The sequence below is a fragment of the Ranitomeya imitator genome, chromosome 10, assembly GCF_032444005.1.
Source record: "Ranitomeya imitator isolate aRanImi1 chromosome 10, aRanImi1.pri, whole genome shotgun sequence".
Taxonomy (NCBI): Eukaryota; Metazoa; Chordata; class Amphibia; order Anura; family Dendrobatidae; genus Ranitomeya; species Ranitomeya imitator.
This window is the reverse complement of record NC_091291.1, coordinates 103,337,786-103,352,792: the sequence shown is the minus strand read 5'-3', so window position 1 is coordinate 103,352,792 and position 15,007 is coordinate 103,337,786. Positions and strand designations below refer to the sequence as shown.

Sequence of the window (15,007 nt, the reverse complement as noted above, 5' to 3'; positions counted from 1 at the left end):
TTAAGGGGTCTAGTTCGCAAAATGGTGACACATGTGGGGGGTTTCCACTGTTTAGGCACATCAGGGGCTCTCCAAACGCGACATGGCGTCCAATCTCAATTCCAGCCAATTCTACATTGAAAAAGTAAAATGGCACTCCTTCTCTTCCAAGCTCTGCGGTGCACCCTAACAGTGGTTTACCCTCACATATGGGGTATCGACGTATTCAGGAGAAATCGCACAACAACTTTTGTGGTCTAATTTCTCCTGTTACCCTTGTGAAAATAAGAATTTGTGGGCGAAAAGATCATTTTTGTGTAAGCAAAAGCGATTTTTTATTTTCACGGCTCTACGTTATAAACTTCTGTGAAGCACTTGGGGGTTCAAAGTGCTCACCACACATCTAGATAAGTTCCTTAAGGGGTCTAGTTTCCAAAATGGTGTCACTTGTGGGGAGTTTCCACTGTTTAGGCACATCAGGGGCTCTCTAAACGTGACATGGCGTCCGATCTCAATTCCAGCCAATTCTGCATTGAAAAAGTCAAACGGCGCTCCTTCACTTCTAAGTTCTGCGATGCGCCCAAAAAGTGGTTTACCCCCACATATGGGGTATTGGCGTATTCAGGAGAAATTGCATAACAAAATTTATGGTTAAATTTCGGTTTTTACACTTGTGAAAATAAAAAAAATGGTTCTGAATTAAGATGTTTGCAAAAAAAAGTTAAATGTTAATTTTTTCCTTCCACATTGTTTCAGTTCCTGTGAAGCACGTAAAGGGTTAATAAACTTCTTGAATGTGGTTTTGAGAATCTTGAGGGGTGTAGTTTTTAGAATGGTGTCACACTTGGTTATTTTCTATCATATAGACCCCTGAAAATGACTTCAAATGTGATGTGGTCCCTAAAATAAAATGGTGTTGTAAAAATGAGAAATTGCTGGTCAACTTTTAACCCTTATAACTCCCTAACAACAAAAAAAATTTGTTTCCAAAATTGTGCTGATGTAAAGTAGACATGTGGGAAATGTTATTTATTAACTATTTTTCATGACATATCTCTCTGATTTAAGGGCATAAAAATACAAAGTTTGAAAATTGCAAAATTTTAAAAATTTTCGCCATATTTCCGTTTTTTTCATAAATAATCGCAAGTAATATCGAAGAAATGTTACCACTATCATGAAGTACAATATGTCACGAAAAAACATTCTCAGAATCAGTGGGATCCGTTGAAGCGTTCCAGAGTTATAACCTCATAAAGTGACAGTGGTCAGAATTGCAAAAATTGGCTCGGTCATTAAGTACCAAATTGGCTCTGTCACTAAGGGGTTAAATAGCGCCAACATATTCCGCAGCGGTTTACAGTTTAACAGTTTCAAACACAAGAGTCATAAGTAACAACGTTAACAATACAATAATTGAAGCAAAATAAGACGACCCTTCTCGTGAGAGCTTACAATCTACAATGAGGTGGGGGAGATACAAAGCACAGGTGTGTATTTACAATGATGTATTTACAATGATGGTCCAGCCATCTTCAGGGGGTGGGGGATAGATGGAGATAGTGAATGGGCTACACACACATACAAACATAAAATGACTTTGATTAGTGAACGTGATAGGCCTCTCTGAACAAATGTGTTTTGAGCGAGCGCCTAAAACTATGCAAATTGTGGATGGTCCTAATATCTTGGGGTAGAGCATTCCAGAGGATTGGTGCAACACGGGAGAAGTCTTGGAGTCGGGAGTGGGAGGTACGGATTAGAGCAGAGGTTAGTCAAAAGTCGTTTGCGGAGCGCAGCAGTCGGCTAGGCTGATAGACCAAAATGAGGGAGGAGATGTAGGGGGTGCCGCACTGTGGAGAGCTTTGTGGGTGAGAACAAGTACTTTGAATTGTATCCTGTAATGAATGGGCAGCCAGTGTAACGACTGGTGAAGAGCGGACGCGTCCGAGTAACGATTAGATGGACGACACTGGCTGCTGCATTAAGGATGGACTGGAGAGGGGAAAGTCGAGTAAGGGGGAGGACAATTAATAGAGCGTTGCAGTAGTCCAGGCGGGAGTGGATCAGGGCGACAGTGAGGGTTTTTGTTGTTTCCATGGTGAGAAAAGGACGGATTCTAGAGATGTTCTTTAGGTGTAAGCGGCACAAGCGGGCAAGAGATTGTATATGGGAGGCGAAGGAGAGATCGGAGTCAAACATAACACCCAGACAGCGCGCCTGCTGCAGGGGTGTTATTATGGTGCCACCCTGTTGTGGATTCTGTTTTTGGGCTCCCTCTGGTGGTTACAGATGGTACTGGGTGACTTGTGTTCTCTGCGGTCTCTGGTGTCCACCTGTTCTATCAGGATATGGGAGTTTCCTATTTAACCTGGCTTTCTTGTCATTACCTCGCCGGCTATCAATGTAATCAGTGTGTCTTGTTACCTCTGCTTCCCGCTTCTGTATTCTTCAGGACAAGCTAAGTTTTTGATTTTCCTGTTCCATGTTTTGCTTAATTTTTGTCTTAGTCCAGCTTGCAGATATGTGATTCCTTTTTGCTGGTTGCTCTAGTGGGCTGATATTACTCCTCATGTTCCATGAGTTGGAACATGAGTTCAAGTAATTTCAGGATGGTTTTTTGTAGGGTTTTTCGCTGACCACGCAGTTCACTTTGTATCCTCTGCTATCTAGCTTTAGCGGGCCTCATTTTGCTGAATCTGTTTTCATAACTACGTATGTGCTTTCCTCTCATTTCACCGTCATTACATGTGGGGGGCTGCTATTTCTGTGGGGTGTTTCTCTGGAGGCAAGAGAGGTCTGTGTTTCTTCTAATAGGGAAAGTTAGTTCTTCGGCTGGCGCGAGACGTCTAGAATCATCGTAGGCACGTTCCCCGGCTATAGCTAGTTGTGCGTTGAGGTTCAGGATCGCGGTCAGCTCAGTTTCCATCACCCTAGAGCTTGTTTTGTTTTTTTGTGCTTGTCCTTTTGTGATCCCCTGCCATTGGGATCATGACAGTATAGCCGGCCAAAAAGTGGTAATCGTATTGGCTGAAGTAGGAGGAAAAGTAGTCTGAGGAAGTTTTTTTTTTTTTTTTTTCCCCTCAGAGTTTGCTGCATAGCCTTAATTGCAGCCTGGCTGCGTCTTACCTCCTCTTAATCCTTGAATGGCTCTGACCTCAGCTGTTTATCATGGACGTCCAGAGTTTGGCTTCCAGCCTGAATAATCTTGCTGCTAAGGTTCAAAATATACAAGATTTTGTTGTACATGCTCCTATGTCTGAACCTAGAATTCCTATCCCAGAGTTTTTTTCTGGAGATAGATCTAGTTTTCTGAATTTTAGGAACAATTGCAAGTTGTTTCTTTCTTTGAAATCTCGCTCTTCTGGAGACCCTGCTCAGCAAGTCAAGATTGTTATATCTTTCCTGCGGGGTGACCCTCAGAATTGGGCATTTGCATTGGCACCAGGTGATCCTGCGTTGCTCAATGTGGATGCGTTTTTTCTGGCATTGGGTTTGCTCTATGAGGAACCTAACCTAGAGATTCAGGCTGAAAAAGCTTTATTGGCTCTCTCTCAGGGGTAAGATGAAGCAGAAATATATTGTCAGAAATTTCGGAAATGGTCGGTGCTTACTCAGTGGAATGAGTGCGCCCTGGCTGCAAGATTCAGAGATGGCCTTTCTGAGGCCATTAAAGATGTCATGGTGGGGTTCCCTGCGCCTACAGGTCTGAATGAGTCTATGACTATGGCTATTCAGATTGATCGGCGTTTAGGGGAACGCAAACCTGTGCACCATTTGGCGGTGTCTTCTGAACAGGCACCTGAGACAATGCAATGTGATAGAATTCAGTCCAGAAGTGAACGGCAAAACTATAGGCGGAAAAATGGGTTGTGTTTTTATTGTGGTGATTCAGCTCATGTTATATCAGCATGCTCTAAATGCACAAAAAAGGTTGATAAGTCTGTTGCCATTAGTACTTTACAGTCTAAGTTCATTCTGTCTGTGACTCTGATTTGTTCATTATCAGCCATTTCCGTCGATGCCTATGTGGATTCAGGCGCTGCCCTGAGTCTTATGGATTGGTCATTTGCCAACCGCTGTGGGTTTAGTCTGGAGCCTCTGGAAGTCCCTATTCCTTTGAAAGGAATTGACTCTACACCTTTGGCTATGAATAAACCTCAGTACTGGACACAAGTGACCATGCGTATGACTCCCGTTCATCAGGAGGTGATTCGCTTTCTGGTACTGTATAATTTACATGATGTCTTAGTGCTTGGTCTGCCATGGTTACAAACTCATAACCCAGTCTTGGACTGGAAAACGATGTCTGTGTTAAGCTGGGGATGTCAGGGGGTTCATGATGATGCACCTCCGATTTCTATCGCTTCATCTACTCCTTCTGAGGTTCCTGTATTTTTGTCTGATTATCGGGATGTTTTTGAGGAGCCTAAGCTCAATTCGCTTCCTCCTCACAGGGATTGCGATTGTGCCATAGATTTGATTCCTAAAGGTCGTTTGTTCAATCTGTCAGTGCCAGAGCATACTGCTATGCGGGATTATGTTAAGGAGTCCTTGGAAAAGGGAAATATCCGTCCATCTTCGTCCCCTTTGGGAGCAGGTTTTTTTTTTGTGGCCAAAAAAGATGGTTCCTTGAGGCCTTGTATAGATTACCGTCTTTTGAATAAGATTACAGTTAAATATCAGTATCCTTTGCCATTGTTGACTGATTTGTTCGCTCGCATTAAGGGGGCTAAATGGTTCACTAAGATTGATCTTCGGGGTGCGTATAATCTTGTGCGGATAAAGCAGGGTGATGAGTGGAAAACCGCATTTAATACGCCTGAGGGCCATTTTGAGTATTTGGTGATGCCTTTTGGACTTTCTAATGCTCCTTCTGTCTTCCAGTCCTTTATGCACGATATGTTCCGTGAATATCTGGATAAATTTATGATTGTGTATTTGGATGATGTTTTGTTTTTTTCGGATGACTGGGAGTCCCATGTTCAGCAGGTCAGGAAGGTGTTTCAGGTCCTGCGGGCCAATTCTTTGTTTGTAAAAGGTTCAAAGTGTCTCTTTGGAGTCCAGAAGATTTCTTTTTTGGGGTATATTTTTTCCCCTTCTACTATTGAGATGGATCCCGTCAAGGTTCAGGCTATTTGTGACTGGACGCAGCCTACATCTCTTAAGAGTCTACAGAAGTTCTTGGGCTTTGCTAATTTTTATCGTCGTTTCATAACTAATTTTTCTAGTGTTGTTAAGCCTTTGACGGATTTGACTATGAAGGGTGCTGATGTTGCTGATTGGTCTCCTGTGGCTGTGGAGGCCTTTCAGGAACTTAAGCGCCGGTTTTCTTCTGCTCCTGTGTTGCGTCAGCCAGATGTTTCGCTTCCTTTTCAGGTTGAGGTTGATGCTTCCGAGATTGGAGCGGGGGCGGTTTTGTCACAGAGAAGCTCCGATTGCTCAGTGATGAAGCCATGTGCGTTCTTTTCTAGAAAGTTTTCGCCCACTGAGCAGAATTATGATGTTGGTAATCGGGAGCTTTTGGCCATGAAGTGGGCATTTGAGGAGTGGCGTCATTGGCTTGAGGGTGCTAGACATCGTGTGGTGGTCTTGACTGATCACAAAAATCTGATTTACCTTGAGTCTGCCAAGCGTCTGAATCCTAGACAGGCTCGTTGGTCACTGTTTTTCTCCCGTTTCGATTTTGTGGTTTCATACCTGCCAGGTTCAAAGAATGTGAAGGCGGATGCTCTTTCTAGGAGTTTTGTGCCTGACACCCCTGGAAATTCTGAGCCCACTGGTATCCTTAGGGATGGGGTGATTTTGTCGGCTGTCTCCCCAGACTTGCGACGTGCTTTGCAGGAGTTTCAGGCGGATAAACCTGATCGTTGTCCGCCTGAAAGACTGTTTGTTCCGGATAATTGGACCAGTAGAGTCATCTCCGAGGTCCATTCTTCTGCGTTGGCAGGTCATCCTGGAATATTTGGTACTAGAGACTTGGTGGCCAGGTCTTTTTGGTGGCCTTCCTTGTCGAGGGATGTGCGTTCTTTTGTGCAGTCTTGTGAAGTTTGCGCTCGGGCTAAGCCTTGCTGTTCTCGGGCCAGTGGATTGTTGTCACCTTTGCCTATTCCGAAGAGGCCTTGGACGCACATTTCCATGGACTTTATTTCGGATCTCCCTGTCTCTCAAAAAATGTCCGTCATCTGGGTTGTGTGTGACCGCTTTTCTAAGATGTTTCATCTGGTACCCTTGCCTAAGTTGCCTTCCTCCTCTGAGTTGGTCCCTGTTTTTTCAGAACGTGGTTCGTTTGCATGGGATTCCGGAGAACATCGTTTCTGACAGGGGATCCCAGTTTGTGTCTAGATTTTGGCGGACGTTCTGTGCTAAGATGGGCATTGATTTGTCCTTTTCGTCTGCATTCCATCCTCAGACGAATGGCCAGACGGAACGAACTAATCAGACCTTGGAAACTTATTTAAGGTGTTTTGTTTCTGCTGATCAAGATGACTGGGTTACCTTTTTGCCGCTTGCCGAATTTGCCCTTAATAATCGGGCTAGTTCTGCTACCTTGGTTTCTCCTTTCTTTTGTAATTCGGGGTTTCATCCTCGTTTTTCCTCTGGTCAGGTGGAGCCTTCTGATTGTCCTGGAGTGGACATGGTGGTGGATAGGTTGCATCAGATTTGGAGTCATGTGGTGGACAATTTGAAGTTGTCCCAGGAGAGGGCTCAGCAGTTTGCTAATCGCCGTCGCCGCGTGGGTCCTCGACTTCGTGTTGGGGACTTGGTGTGGTTGTCTTCTCGTTTTGTTCCTATGAAGGTCTCTTCTCCTAAGTTCAAGCCTCGGTTCATCGGTCCCTATAGGATCTTGGAAATTCTTAACCCTGTGTCGTTTCGTTTGGATCTCCCGGCATCATTTGCTATTCATAATGTGTTCCATCGGTCGTTGTTGCGGAAGTATGAGGTACCTGTTGTTCCTTCGCTTGAGCCTCCTGCTCCGGTGCTGGTGGAGGGAGAATTGGAGTATGTTGTGGAGAAGATCTTGGATTCTTGTGTTTCCAGACGGAAACTCCAATATTTGGTCAAGTGGAAGGGTTATGGTCAGGAGGATAATTCTTGGGTGGTTGCCTCTGATGTTCATGCTGCTGATTTGGTCCGTGCATTTCATAGGGCTCATCCTGGTCGCCCTGGTGGTTCTCGTGAGGGTTCGGTGACCCCTCCTCAAGGGGGGGGGTACTGTTGTGGATTCTGTTTTTGGGCTCCCTCTGGTGGTTACAGATGGTACTGGGTGACTTGTGTTCTCTGCGGTCTCTGGTGTCCACCTGTTCTATCAGGATATGGGAGTTTCCTATTTAACCTGGCTTTCTTGTAATTTCCTCGCCGGCTATCAATGTAATCAGTGTGTCTTGTTACCTCTGCTTCCCGCTTCTGTATTCTTCAGGACAAGCTAAGTTTTTGATTTTCCTGTTCCACGTTTTGCTTAATTTTTGTCTTAGTCCAGCTTGCAGATATGTGATTCCTTTTTGCTGGTTGCTCTAGTGGGCTGATATTACTCCTCATGTTCCATGAGTTGGAACATGAGTTCAAGTAATTTCAGGATGGTTTTTTGTAGGGTTTTTCGCTGACCGCGCAGTTCACTTTTGTATCCTCTGCTATCTAGCTTTAGCGGGCCTCATTTTGCTGAATCTGTTTTCATAACTACGTATGTGCTTTCCTCTCATTTCACCGTCATTACATGTGGGGGGCTGCTATTTCTGTGGGGTGTTTCTCTGGAGGCAAGAGAGGTCTGTGTTTCTTCTAATAGGGAAAGTTAGTTCTTCGGCTGGCGCGAGACGTCTAGAATCATCGTAGGCACGTTCCCCGGCTATAGCTAGTTGTGTGTTGAGGTTCAGGATCGCGGTCAGCTCAGTTTCCATCACCCTAGAGCTTGTTTTGTTTTTTGTGCTTATCCTTTTGTGATCCCCTGCCATTGGGATCATGACACCACCCACAGAGAGGGAAATGTCAGATTTAGCGAGGTTAGTAGATGGTGGGAGCAGAAGAAGTTCAGTTTTGGAGAGGTTGAGTTTCAGATAGAGAGCGGACATGATGTTGGAGACTGCAGACAGTCAGTGGCGTTCTGTAGTACAGTGGGGGTAAGATCAGGGGATGACGTGTATAGTTGTGTGTCATCAGCAGAAAGATGGTACTGAAAGCCAAATCTGCTGATGGTCTGTCCAATTGGGGCCATGTAGAGAGAGAAGAGAAGGGGGCCAAGGACTGAGCCCTGAGGTACCCCGACAGTGAGAGGAAGAGGAGATGAAGTGGAGCCAGAGAACAGAACACTGAAGGAGCGGTCAGAAAGCTAGGAGGAGAACCAGCAGAGAGCAGTGTCCTTAATGCCTAGTGACTGGAGCCTAGAGAGTAAGAGAAGGTGGTCAACAGTGTTGAAAGCTGCAGAAAGGTCGAGAAGAACGAGCAGAGAGTGGTCACCGTTACATTTTGCTGTCAGGAGGTCGTTGGTCACTTTGATGAGTGCAGTTTCTGTCTAATGTAGGGGGCGGAAACTAGACTGTGAAGGGTCTAGGAGGGAGTGAGTGGAGAGGTAACAGGTAAGTAGACTAGGCGCTCCAAGAGTTTAGAGAAGAAGGGGAGATTGGAGACCGGTCTGTAGTTGTTTGTGCAGGATGGATAGAGAGATGGTTTCTTTAATAATGAAGTAATGATAGTGTTTGAAGGAGGAGGGGAAAATGCCTGAGGAGAGGGAGAGATTAAAGATTGTAATTAGGTGAGTAGTGACGACTGGAGAGAGAGACTGGAGGAGATGTGAGGGAATGGGGTCAGTAGTGCATGTAGTCGGACGAGAAGAAGATAGGAGCTTGGAGACTTCTTCTTCTGTGATGGGATCAAATGTGGAGAGTGAGCCAGGGGAAATGCAGGGGGGAATGGGAGTCTCTAAAATTGGTGGTTGGGAGCGGATTTCCTGACGGATGTTGTCTATTTTCTCTATAAAGTGGGAGGCCAGGTCATCAGCACAAATGTCTGTGATAGGGGCTTGTGCTTTTGGCCTGAGGAGGGAGTGAAAGGTGTCAAAAAGTTTCTTGGGGTTGTTGGATAGTGAGGAGATCAGGGTGGTGAAGTAGATCTGTTTGGCGAGGTGAAGGGCAGAGTTATAGGTCCTTAACATAAATTTGAAGTGGATGAAGTATTCTGGTGTGCGAGTTTTCCTCCATAAGTGTTCAGCACTCCTAGAGCATCGGTGGAGAAATCGGGTTTGTGATGTGAGCCAGGGCTGTTTTACTCTGTGCTTGGAAATTCTGAGGGTGAGGGGCACTACTTGGTCCAGGCTGCTTCTAAGAGTGTCATTGTAGTGATGTACCACCAGATCAGGACAGGAAAAAGAAGAGATTGGGGACAATGATGAGTGTAGGGAGTCTGAAAGTGTATGAGGGTTAATGTCTTATAGATTTCTGACTGAATGGTAGGTAGGAGTGTGCTGGGGTGGGTGAGGATTTGTGAGTGTGAAGAAGAGAATGTTGTGGTCAGAGAGGGGAAGCAGTAAGTTATCAAGGTAGGAGACTGAACAGAGCCGGACAAAGACCAGGTCCAGGGTGTTACCATCCTTGTGTGTCTCAGAGGTTGAGAGCTGTGAGAGGCCTGGAGAAGTGGTTAGTAATAGAAGCTGGGATGCAGATGTGGAAGTGGGGCTGTTATTGGGGATGTTGAAGTCTCCCAGGATAAGGGTTGGTAGTTCTGAGGACATGAAGTGTGGCAACCAGGCTGAGAAATAGTCCAGGAAGTGGGTGGGTGAGCCTGGGGGCCGGTATATGACCTCTACTCTAGGGGACGAAAGAGCCTGATGGTGTGGACCTCAAAAGAAGGGAATGAGAGTGATGGAGCTGGGGGGATGACCTGGGAGGTGCATTGTGGGGACAGGAGTATGCCGACTCCACCACCAGGTCTGTTTGTGGGTCTCGGGGAATGTGAGAATTGTAAGCCACCATGGGAAATGGCAGCGGGGGAGACCGTGTCAGCGTCCTGGATCCAGGTTTCACAGCTGGATTACTGCTCCCACAGTCCGTAGCTTTTCAGCTGTTCTCTATTCTATTCCCTGTGGCTAGTGGCATCTGGAATCTCCTGCAGCAGCCCACAGCTCTCCAGCTGTTCTTCATAACTACATTTCCCAGAAATCGCAGCCATTCATTTTTTTCTGCCCGAGAATTCTGGGAGTTGTAGTGAAACATCTGGATAAGTGTGTCAGTCACCTGAGGAGAATACAGATACTTACTCCCCCCTTTACTACACACCTGGTTAGGGCGCTGCGGCCGCACACGCAGAACCGCAGCTCGCTAAACACAGTCTAGACAGAAAATGACATTTTTATACCGAATGCGTCAAAATGATTGACACACCACTCCACCAATCCAGGCAGGAAATGAGCAGACCGGCACTCCAGATAGCCAATCAAAGATGTCGCCTGGTTGATTGACATACTTCTGAGCCAATCAGCGTACTGTTTACGGAGCCGGGAGAATAGACCGTGTACTAGTCTTTTGCTTGGCAGTGGGCGGGGCTGGACAGCTGCTCTCCCACGAGGTGAGCAGTGCGGGCTGAACTGGAGGCGGCGGCGGCGGCACAACGGGGACTGCGGGGGACACAGAGGAGAGCGGTGGTGGCGGCGGCGGCGGCGGCGGCGGCGGCCCCGGTGCTGCAGGAGGAGGAGGCTGCGGGGAACACAAGCTGCAGGTGCGCAACAGTCTCCACTAGTCACCAACGCCGCCCAGCTGTCAGCGCAATCCAGGGCGCTCACTCACGGCTGTACACGGGGATTTATTGTGTGTGCTCCCTGTATATGGCACCTGCATGTGTGTGTGTGTGTGTGTGTGTGTGTGTGTGTATATATATATATATATATATATATATATATATATATATATACAGATACAGGGCGATATATACACACTTATCACACACTATACTATAGATCATTATATATACACACTCTAATATACATTAAATGTATAGTAATAGTCATACTCTATAATATATAGTGCATCCTCTATACACTAATATAGTGAGACATTCCCAAACTATAATACACATCATATATACATCATTATCATCATCCGATATTATAGTTATACACAGCCACATTATTATATATCATATAATATCACATAGTACGTTTATACACAAACTATACTGTAGATCATTATATATATGTTATAATCTACATTATTCTTTATAATGTATAGATATGCACTATAATATTGTTCATATATGCACACTACTGTAGATTTTATATATATACAAACTAATGCACATCACTCAATATTATAATTATATGCATGCACTACATATGTTATATATGCTTGTACACACACACACTATAATATACATCGCTCTATATGATATACATACAGTGTAATATACACACAATTGCACATACACTATGAAATATATACACTATATTATCGGTATACACACTCACTATAGTATAGCCCATGTACACACTATAATATACATCGTTCTATATTATATACATACAGTGTAATATACACACAATTGCACATACACTATGAAATATATACACTATATTATCGGTATACACACTCACTATAGTATAGCCCATGTACACACTATAATATACATCGTTCTATATTATATACATACAGTGTAATATACACACAATTGCACATACACTATGAAATATCTACACTATATTATCGGTATACACACTCACTATAGTATAGCCCATGTACACACACACACTTGAACATATACCATAATTTACATCGTTCTATATGATATACATGCAGTGTAATATACACACGCACATGATAGATTTTCACATGCACTGTCACATATCTCTCCAGTGTGAAGCCTTGCTCTGCTTTGTATGTAATGTTGCAGTTTTGTATCACTACAATAATAAACACATTGTATCCCTCTCCCAGGTTGTGTTACACCCCCCCCCCTCTCCTATGTCTCCATATCCACCATCCATGACCGTATCCACTTGCTCTTCAGTATGGAATCTCCCCATAATAAGTCCGCACTGTGTAGAATAAGAACCACTGGCGCAAAAAAAAAATATCTGCCAGCAGCCCCCTCCCTCCCCTTCCTGTGCTGCGGCTACACTGCTAGGCTTTCAGCCTTCAGAGCAGCGCTCAACCACATTCTCTTGCAGATTTGTCCTAGATATAAGATTTATTTTTTTTTAACGTTATTTTTGCATTTTCTTGACTGCAGAATAAAGCTCCGTGTGTCCGTGCAGATTGTGCAGGAATGCATGCCGCTGAGCGATGGTCGTGTTTATTGCAACACTTTGGGGATTTGCTGTGTCATCATTTGTCCCCCACCCCTTCCTTTTTCCACCACCCAATTCTCCACCCTGCATTGCTGTGAACACTTGGGTCCAGCAGGCGCCATCCCCTACTTGTCTGTAGTGATTGGGTCGGGTGGTCCCTCTGCAGACTGGTCAATGTCACTGCCGCAGAAGTGAGTTACCAATCTCATTGCCTTTCCCTCCTGTCGTTTTCTCTTTATTGTGTCTGCAGTAGATTATTTGATCCTTTATTTAATTTGTCGTTGAGAATGAAATGCAATCACTTAGCGGAGGGTGATAAACATGATGGGATGTGATTTCCGCTGTGGCACATTTTCCAGCCTGCAGGCTTTGGCACTGGTGCATTGTCGTACAGGCCTATTAGAAGGACGGGCACAGTATTATGTATGATGTATTAGTCTGGGTGGCGGGTGATGTGACACTTTGATGTTGCCGCTCGCTGACAGCAGCCTGCGTCTTCCTCTTCCTCATGCCCTGACTTAATATGAAGTGTATTGCTGTGTGCTGCATACGTCGCTGGTTGGGTCATCACTCCATGAACCATCTTCAGCTCTCGATCTGGTGCCTGTCGTACGTGCGGAGCCTCCAGGACAGTTACATATATCTTCACTGCAGTAAGAATGGCGTTAATGGTCATAAATCTATATTGAAAGGCTGTGCGGAATAACGTATACTGAACAGCTGGCTATCTATTAAAGGGGAATGCTGCAGTTACTTGGCATCTAACATTACCAGGCTCCTGGGACTTAAGGATTTGTACGACCCAGGCATCAAGGTGTTAAGCGATGCACCCAATGCTGCTGCTGCACTGCTAGTGGTCACGTCCATATCTTGGAGTGTCCATCCTATAACTTTATCAGGGACAGAGTTAATTTTAGTGGGTTGATAGATCTGCGGTGAAATCAGTGCAGATGTGTTTGGGGTTTAGAGTGCTGAACAAGTTCCAAAATGTCTTTAAAGTAGGAGTCCAATCAGCATTTCTGTACTGGAGAGAAAATAGCTGGTATCGCCAGAGAAGGAGTAAAGGGGGAAGCCTATAGAAGTGATCAGGATCCCTTCCTTCTCCTAGGAAGTGTACAGCCTTTATGTTTTGGGGCTTGTGAGGGGTCCCTAGGGGGTACAGGAACAGGCATGCTACGCAGAGCCTTGTGGACCACACAGACAGAAGAAGGTCTCTGTGCAAGAGCGATATATGGACCCTTTGAAGTCCAATAGCTCAGGATCATGCAAAATGCTTTGGAGGTATAAATGGGCCCCCTTACCTCTTGGGCTCCTGCGTGGCCGCTCAGGTTGCACCCAATGACATATTCGCTCCTGATAAGAAATGACCCATGTTCCTTTTTGTATCGTTCATATATCTTTTCAAAAGTTTATTTGGTGAGTTTTTTAGCTCTGTATTTATAAGCCTAAACCATGAGTTGGGTGATAAATACCGAAGTGGTGACGTGTTTCTATTATACTTTTCACTCCTGATTTTTTTGTCTTACAAGTACTGATGTAAAATACTGACCAAATGCTGAATGTGTGATCATGGCCTAAATGTTTATAGTTTTCATCACTGTGTTTGACCTAATTTTCATCCGGTTTCTGGTACGTGAATCCGTTTTTAATACCTGTGTTTTATCTGCTTTTTATTGTATGGGAAAAGAACTGGTGGAGGTTTCCTAAAGTTCTCTGAGCAACCAGTTAGTAAAAATAGAATGTGCACCGATGCAGTTCATTTTTCCCAAACCCTTTGACTTTTCTCGATTTGTAGACCAAACTTGGACATATCTCTGTACGAGACAGTCCATCAGTGAGCACAGTCATAAGCTATAAAACGTCCGAGTGCTATCCGTTTAAAAAAATACAATTAAAAAAAAAAATGTATTTCTAGGAGTAATTTTGGTGTTTAGGGAATTGCTATTCAAAGTGGATATTCAAACAGTGTTTTGCTGTTCTTGCACTTGGTAGTTTGCCCTCCGCCTGCTGCAGGGCATCGACATCCAGAGTTCGTGTCACTTTGCTGCAGCTAGTCAGTGGCTTCTGATTGACTGCAGCAGTCACGTGATTGCTCCTCCGGTTGTTGATTCCCCGAGGTAGCACCAGCTCAGAATAAAATATAGGACTTCCATTTACCGTATTTATTCAGATCACAGCTGTCTTCCGTCAGCAGTCTATCCCTCATGCTTTGCACTGCAGCTTTGCTTCTTTATGTTGGATCGCTGGGTATTAGCAGCACAAGCTGATATGGAATTGGTCTATTTCGATCATGACCGCAGAGATGGAATGACCATAAATGACAGCGGCCATAGCCTATAAGGATATGTTCACATGCTACAGGCTTGAATAAGGTCATTTCTGCAAACTCCATTCACATGAATTAACCAGAAAATTCTGCCACAATCTACCATATTTCAATATTTTAACCCCCGAATTGCATTCTTTAGCACCTAGGCTTGATTCCAAGAACAGTGTTTTACGTGTCCTTTGCACTGATTCTTCTGAGTGCTCGGACATGCCCCCAAGGAACTTCTGACCAGATTTGCATGTGACTTCTTCTCTAGATTTCTCATGACTGGCGCATTGGATCTCTACTTAAAAAAAAAAAAAGTATCATTTTTATAGGGGGACAAGTGTCCATATAGCCATACTACTGCCATATAAAAATGTGTTGAGAGGATCCTATAAGTCAGTTTTCATGGGAAAGATGGGTGACAACCAATGAACCTGTCAATGCTT

General features: G+C 44.6%; 1 protein-coding gene across 4 annotated transcripts in view; it reads left to right on the top strand.

The window, feature by feature from the left end:
• The first annotated feature begins 10,496 nt into the window (after positions 1-10,496).
• Positions 10,497-15,007, top strand: part of KCNAB2 (potassium voltage-gated channel subfamily A regulatory beta subunit 2) — a 254,260-nt gene continuing 249,749 nt past the window's right edge. The window contains exon 1 of one of the 4 annotated variants that reach the window (XM_069741823.1): positions 10,497-10,683. The gene's annotated coding sequence lies outside the window, so the exon portion shown is untranslated. Of the gene's footprint in view, positions 10,684-12,333; positions 12,439-15,007 lie in introns of those variants that run through there. The other 3 variants (XM_069741827.1, XM_069741828.1, XM_069741824.1) reach the window with 3 other exon arrangements.